At 37.6% G+C, this 8,072-nt stretch overlaps 1 long non-coding RNA gene across 4 annotated transcripts in view; it reads left to right on the plus strand.

Moving 5' to 3' along the window:
* Positions 1-7,650, plus strand: part of LOC310897745 — a 117,869-nt gene extending 110,219 nt beyond the window's left edge. For 3 of the 4 annotated variants that reach the window (XR_014582525.1, XR_014582526.1, XR_014582527.1), the window contains exons 2-3: positions 4,948-5,016; positions 5,661-7,650. This is a non-coding gene — a long non-coding RNA (uncharacterized lncRNA). Of the gene's footprint in view, positions 1-793; positions 2,213-4,947; positions 5,017-5,660 lie in introns of those variants that run through there. The other variant, XR_014582528.1, reaches the window with a different exon arrangement.
* The last annotated feature ends 422 nt before the right edge of the window (positions 7,651-8,072 follow it).

An 8,072-nucleotide genomic window follows, 5' to 3' on the forward strand; every position in this document is an offset into this window, starting at 1 on the left:
CTTTTTTATTTGGGACAATTTTTCCTCCAAACATACTCTTGGCAATAAAAATATTTTTGGCTTGTCCAAGTTACAGGTTCTATAAACAGCTTCTGCTTTCTCATGAATTATGATTCACCAATAAAAACAATATTTCTAGTATTAGCTAAATTTTGATAGAATCCAAATGTTATTCTGCTATCTCCCTCATCTGTAGGAAGAAAATGACACCATCAGGAAAATGGAAATACATGAACAAGAAAAAGTAAAATAAGACTTCAGAATTCACAAGCACGCTCATGAACCCTTTCTTTCTGATCTGTGTGTAGTTCTGATCTCTTGTTATAAACTTCCAGAAATCTTTGAAGTATAATTACCTTATTTATTTCTGCTAAAATAGATATTCTATTTCTGTACAGATCCAGTCTGAAAAACATCCAATTAGGATGCACAAAAAGATATAGAATTAAATATATTCTTATAAATACATACTACCCCAAAAGAAACAGAATTATATAGTTGTATATTAGAGATTAAAGTAACAATGAAATTCTTCCTATTATAATGTTAACCATAAGAGGTGTTGAAGAGCAGCAGCTGAGTACTTTTTTTTTAAAAAAAAAAGTAAAAGAATGGTAAAGAACTCAGACATAGATTTGATTTATTTACTTTTTTTAATCTTGGAAAAATAAGAACATGTCAGCATATAAACATATGCATTATAATTTTAATAATTAAAAGGTTCAACAAATATGGCTAGGAAACCATAAAGCAACCACTCATGGCAAAATCATGGACAAGTACTGACGGGAAACAAATGGGAAAACAGAAAGGAGTGGCAGTATAATTAATGCCATCAGCATGCTTTCATACAAGATAGACCCTGTCAAGCAGTGTCATTTCTGAGATCTCAGATGCATTCCTTGAAGGCGTCTCTATAATATAAGGTATCCTGAGGCAGTTGCTGTACTGGCACTGTGTTCTGAAGAGAAGATTGCTTCTATAGAAAACCAACAGAGCCTGAAGAAGCAGGGTAGTGACCGAGTGAGAGTAACTGTAAAAGGTCAAGTTGTCAGTCTCCTGGATCAGTTTCTGGGCAGCTGCTGCTGCTGTTATCACTTACTGAAGCAAATAAGCATGTACTTCCGCACAAATATATATCTGTGGTCACCTTCCAAAGTTGTACTTGCAGGCACACAGAAAGTGGGTCAACCTTACAAAATTGTTTTCCTCCATGAAATCAGTAACAGAAGAGCACCAGAGCAGTGAAACAACTGAACACGAGTACACAGTCTGATGTAGCTTAGGCTCAATACAACTTCTGAAGAATTAGTGGGGAAAATCATATATGAATAAGGGAGTTACTACTTTTGCTATTTTCATGGTGTGAAGGTGGACTCGCATGATTCCTTTTAGTTATTTCATTTGTTGGCAGCTATAACTCTTGTTCTGAGTCATGAACCTCTGGCACTAGTGATACGCTTTTGTTTTGAGTTCTAGTAGTTATTCTTTAAAAAAAAAAAAAAGTATTTGTAAGGATTCTGAAAATTATAATGGGAAAATATTATTTTCTAGGGAAAAAAGGTAAGAAAATATAATGTTTAGTGGATCAAAGAGAAAATGAAGAGGTAAGAGTGGTTGAGGAATCATCTCAGATTTGACCATTAATCTGTGGCATTGGGTTAGCTTTTGGTCATGTAGAAATGGGCTAAAAATAAGTCGAATGAGGTGAATAAGTGAGGTAAAATGATATAGTGCAACTGCTTCCCATGGTAAATAATGAGTTTAAAAAAAAATTCTGCTTTTACCATGTTTCTGCCCTGGCTGTGGTGTCTACTGCTGTGTTACTCTTTTCTATACATTGCTCCATTAACAAAAAGAAACCTCCCTGCCTCTCTGGGGCACATCCCTGAGGAGAGATTGGTTTAGGCTGAGAAGCACATTCTGCTCTTTCATCCTCCTCAAAATTCAGCATTTGTTTTCCCTCTGTTTGTCAATCAGCATGAAAAAGTTTCTTTTGCTGTTAGTGCACCAGAAACAAATATGAAGAGAAGATAGAAAGCTCCAGGCAGTTTTACTGTGGGAATGCAGTACTGATGTAAAGCTGTAGCAGATGTACGCCTTAATTAGATGTTAATGAACAGACAGGCACACGTAAGTGAGGAGCTCTGAGGGCGTGGAAGGAAGCAGAAAGATGGGACAGCACAGAGACTTTGATGTTGTCAGAATAAAGGTACGTTGAAACATTTCTCTGGCTGCTGCTGTTTCTTGTATCCAGCTTGGGTTTTCCCATCACTGTGTGGCAGCAAATCATTTTGTTTCTTGCAGAGGCAGTGAGGGGAACTGAACTGCGTGCTCTCCTTCCCCCAGCCATGCTTTGAATTGCTTCAGTTCTCCAACTCCAGGGGAAAGATTGTAAACCTGAATTGGCAGAGATTCATATGGCAAAATATTTAGCAAATCTTAGGTCTGAGAATTATGAAAAAAGTTAAGGGGGCAGCTGGAGAAAAGGGAAGGTGCTCTGGACTTGGAAGGGAAAGAATGGATAAACAGCACACCGAGATGACAGGGGCACAAAACAAGATGCAGAGGCAGGAACAACAAGAAATTATTTCAGGCATTGATATCACAAATTACCCTTGGTACACAGGGAAATTAATGTGCAGAATGTCTAATCAAAGATTAGCCTGCCATCCAAGATTAGAAATACCTGTGAAGTAGGGTTAGAGAGGCACTAATAAAAGAAAATCCTTTACTATCAGATAAAAACACCAGAGAGACAAATAAGATGGTGATAAGAGTGATGATATGTTTAAACACTTCCTATACTTGTTGGTCAGAATACATCTGTTATTCAGTGCATATCTCCTTAGATGTATTTTTTGGGGGTAGTGTAATATTTAAGCTCAGGTTGTTTTCACTGTCTATCCTCAGTGCAGCATTAAAAATTTTATTCATGGTTTAAAAGGGGCTCTAAGCTCTGCAGTGTCCCCTGTCCCCATCCCCCCTCCCCCCCCAAACCAACCAACCAAGCAAAAAAAACAAAACAAACAAACAAACAAACAACAACCCTTTTTCCCTCCTGGACTTCACGCAGTTCAAGATCGCTGGTCTGGTGCTTGGTATTCTCCTAATCCCTTTAGAAAACATATCACTTCCCAAGGGCATGGCAGTGAGAGCAGCCTGGGAACAAAGGTTCAGTGGAGGAAAGGAGACACAGTGAGGAGACAGTTTTTCTTCACAGGGAACTGAGGTTCAGAGGGCTCTGTTTTGGGAGGTTTTGTTTTCATTTTCCTCAGATGTGCAACGGGAAGCATTGTGTGCATCCTTCACAGTCTGCAGCAATGGACCCTACTAGTGAACTAAGGGATCAAGAGACTGAGATCCAGCCTCAGATGGAGACTGCAGGCAGAGGTGGCTGCTGGGCTGGTATTTCTAGGGACACATGCTGACAAAGTCAGAGCATTCTTTGTTTATTAACGTAAGAAATATATTTGGATTAATATCTGTGGAATTATGTTCTAATGTGGGTTCTAAGTGCTCAGGCTGATAGAGGGGCAGGCCAGTCTGTCTTTCAATTTGTATGTCTGCCTGCCTGCTTATCTGTATATCTACCCTTTTTATCTGTCTATCTACCTACATTTTTTAGACTCCCAGTGATACAGACAAGCTGTCTCTTCTGTGAAACAGGGACTCCTCTTCCTAATAGCCTGTCTGTTTGAAGCCAGTATAACTTCAGTATGAGAAAGAAGTTACATATCTGATAGTAAGATAGCATTTTTATACTTTGCAATGCATGAAGGTCTCGATGCTCTTGGTACCCATTGTCTCTAATATACCTTCCCATGTCCCTCCTACCGAATTGACACCTATCTGTGGCATTAGTACCACCTTTGGGGCAAGGAGGACCACTGCATATTCTGAGGCCAACTTGTACTGTTTCAAGGGGCAGAGAGAGCCACCAGAACTTGTGCCTGGAAAGGATAGGATGGGCAAATACAGTGCAGGATGCTTATACCTGGAACTGGGCTCAGAGAAGCCAGGAAGGCTAGGGAGAATCAAGAACTGGCTGGTGAACCAAGGCTGCACTATCAGCTGCCTGACAATGTGGCATTGGCACACACCTGGCTTTCTCACCCCTGCCTGGCTCATGGTGCAGAGGCACCTGAGCCTCACAAGTACTGGCTTGTTGCAAGATTTTGGCACAGAGCTGCTGCTGAAGGGCAGTGTCAGGTGGTGGGAGGGCTAAGGCCACGTGGATGATAATGGCTCACAGGCATAAGCTGGAACTCTAGAGGTTTTCAAAGCACAATGGTTTTTAACTGAAGTAAAAAATATTTAGCAAGATATACAATCTTGAGCGTGATAAATGTGCCGTAGTAAATGTATTGCATGCAAAAAGACATACAGAGAATACAATTAAGCTAAAATAATTGCATAGCATTCGTGTGTTGCATTTGCTATAAAGCCTAGCCTTGTTCATATGGAATGTCCTAAAAACTGTTTATGAGTAACAAAAAGTCTAGTATAGTCTATACTGCAGCATTACTATCTTCTTCTTTGTAAACACTTACTACTGCTTTTTTGGATGTGTGTGTGTATTTGCTACCTAGTATATTTGCTACTAGTTTGTTATTTAGATAGTATCAGACTCTGGTAGTTTACAGGAGTGATCTAACAAAATGGCAGGAATACCACTGTACCAGCTACTGCCAAGCAAGTTGAGTCATTGACATTTATTAATCCTGTAGATTCTGCAAGGATCATTCATTTTTCAGCAGAGGGAAAAAAAATCTAATCTGTGAAGATGCAAAGTAGGTAACGTGCAACAGAGGCTACTATTTAAAATAAGATTTTCCCATCTTTTCTCATCCCTAGGTCCTTTATCAAATGTGTAGGCAAGAAACCAAGAGATAAGTATCAAAGTAATTTATTACCATATCATTTTTTTTCCTCTCTTTTCTCCAGAATCTGCATAGCTGATCCATGCCTCATGCTAAGGAGGTACCTATATTATTGTCTTGTGGGGGAAGCAGAGTGAGTATTGTACAGCTAATGCAGTTTGTCTGTAGGGGAAATAAAATCTATAACGATTAAAAGAATCTGCCAGAGAAAAAGAATGACCTGGGATCCTTCTAGGAACCTTGTCTTGGGCCACAAGCATTTCTGTTCTATTTAAAAATGCAAAAGGAACATTTACATCTAGTATTTGTTCCAGCATTTTACTAAAAAGATTTAATGGTTCACAGTTCAATTTGAAGTGAATGTATCCCCCAAATGACTCCTTATAAAGTCTTTTGGAGACCAAAGTCAATATCTATGGGCCTTTGGAGATGCAGTAATTGATTACCTGTCCAAGTCAATGAGTACTAAAATCCAAAGAGATTCAGAAGTGCATTTCACTGTTACAAAACCTCACCCCTGATACCACTGATACACAATGACTTGTCCATGGTGAAGTTCAGTACATAAATAAAACATCTTGTTCTGAGACCTAATGGAAGTTTTGTAGCATCTAGAAAATGATAAGCTAACACCTTTTGCTGTAGTTCTTGCATGCCTGGTTTTGTACCTTTAGTGCATGTTTCAGTGCATGATGGGCATAAAGTATATCAGATTTTGGAAGACACTTAATTTCTTTGTCTGTTAACATTGTGGTCCTTTGTCTCCTTGGCTTCTAGAATAATGTTATCTTGTCTTCTCAAAGCTCCTTTCATCCTGAAGAGCTCTACCAGCAGTATACAAGAATCACTTCATCCCCTCTGAAATGAAGTCAATTGAGCAATTAATTACTTTGTGGCTTTCTGAAAGGCAGGAGCTGTTTGAGAGAGCCAACAGTTTAGGGCTGAAAAGGAGGAAGAACAGAGTATCCAACTGTAGCTGCATTTGACAAATAAACTGCAAGTGACAGAAACTGGGACTCAGTCGGGGAAGGAGTTGATTCAGTCTTCTGAAAAATAACAATACTTCTCTGAGGAAATTGCTAACTTTATGAATTTAAGATCTAGGTTTTACATTTTACCTGAAACACATCATTTATCAATGCTAAGTTAGAGCATTGTTTTACTAACTGAAATGAAAGTGGGCCATTTCTTGGAAATCGGATGTCATGTCTTTCATTTCATCCAATTCTGAACATTAATTCAAGGTCAACTTGAATGTACCCGCCGATCCCAAGCAGGTTTGACTATTGTCTGTTAAAATCCATCAAGGGGTGGAGATTCCACAGTCCTGCATGTTAATACTTAAAAAGAACCACTGATGTCTAAACTACATTCCCTTATCATATTCCTTATGGCATTTTCTATATGCAATGTATATGAAACCTGTGGCGCATATCAATGAAAGTCATGCCTACAGAGCATCCCAGGCATAAAGCATGTGAGCTGCACTATAGCTCAAAGAACACTTTAAAAACCCATGTTCTGGAGCAGTATCAGTCTTTCTACATGGTACTGACCCATATTGAACTAATTCTTTTCCTACTTAGCTCCTAGCAATTGTAAGCTTACAAGAAATCATTCTTAATTGGTTTGTTTTTTTTTTGTTTGTTTTTGTTTGTTTGTTTTCAGAAAGAGATCTAGCTAAAACTTCTGCTTGTCTCTATAAAAAGAGTAATGATAATAGGAAAGAAGTATTATAACGGCTAACTTCAACATAACATAAGAACATCAAATCTTATGTGCTAGTGAACAACAACAACAAAAAAGAGGTAGTTTTGAAGTGCACTGTTAAGTGAATTTGAAAATCTTATAAAGAGTGTAGCTGAGAACCTTTTTTTTTTTTTTTTTTAATGTTAATTAGAGCAATCTGGGTTATGGGCTTCAGCCTCAAAAAAAAAAAAAAAAAGAGAGAGAGGGAGTATGTCCTGATGGAAGCTGTTTCTGGGCACAGGAAGTACAAGAAGATAATGTAGAAGACGTCAGCATGGATTTATAAGGGTCAAATTGTGTCTGACCAACCTGATTGCCTTCTCTGCTGAAATGACTGATGTGGATGAACGGAGAGAAGTTCATGCTGTTTGCAAGTGCATGTCATTTACTCTGGCTTTCTACACAGAAAAGTGCTATTTCCACAGCATCTTGCTATCTAAATTGAAGAGATATTGGGCATGGGGTCGGTTATAGGGTGTATAATGGCACATGGAAATGCGGGTTAAAGTGTCAAATAAATACAACATACTCTCTTTTAAAGAAATGATTACTAATACCTGTCCTTTACTTTCTGTCTGTCTGCCATGGCAAAGAGATTTTATGAATATAAAGGCAGCTGAGAACTTTATTACAAGTCACTTGATTATTAGTATGACAGTTATACCAAAAAAAAATCTTTTTTTTTCCTTCAAATAAATATACACTAATCATATATACATATTTATATTTTGTTTTATCCACGGTGTTCACAGAGAATGATTTATTACTTTTCTCTTTAAAATTATCTTTTGATGAGGCGGTTGACAAACATAAGAGGACTTCTACTATGTCTTAAACAGCAACAGCAATCCAGCTTCAGAAACGCACCGTCTACAAGGATAAAAACAAATAAGTTTTTTTTTCTTTTGTTAATTAATTACATACATAAATTTTAAAAACACTGAATACATTTATTTAATTAATATATATATATATTTATCTAATTCACTCTGGGGAATGAAATAAAAATGCATTGTTTCAGAAATGTGTTTGGAGTATTTTTCTCCTAGGATTATTATTCCTTATCTTTCCAGGAAGGTTAGTGCACCAGTTCTGTTGTTACAGAGTTCTACCTGGAGGCTGCAGAAGCTGAACTAGCTTTTCCCTGCTGATCCTGATCCATTTTCACATAGGTCCAGATTCAGTGAGTAGTTTAATACACATTGAACTTTAAAAATAAACATAATCTCACTTATTCATCTGGATTACTTATACTCCTAAAAGAGATATAAATAGGATTAGTGGTATATACATTGCTAAATCATTTTTATTCTATACTTTAAGTTTTAAGCTGGCGTTTCAGTTATGAAGACTTTGGGAATTCCAGTGTCCAACAAACACTTAAAATGCCTGCAAACACATACAGCTGTGTTGACCTGCTGGAATTTTAACAGTTTGACA

This window comes from Anser anser (genome assembly GCF_964211835.1).
Source record: "Anser anser genome assembly, chromosome: 3".
Taxonomy (NCBI): domain Eukaryota; kingdom Metazoa; phylum Chordata; class Aves; order Anseriformes; family Anatidae; genus Anser; species Anser anser.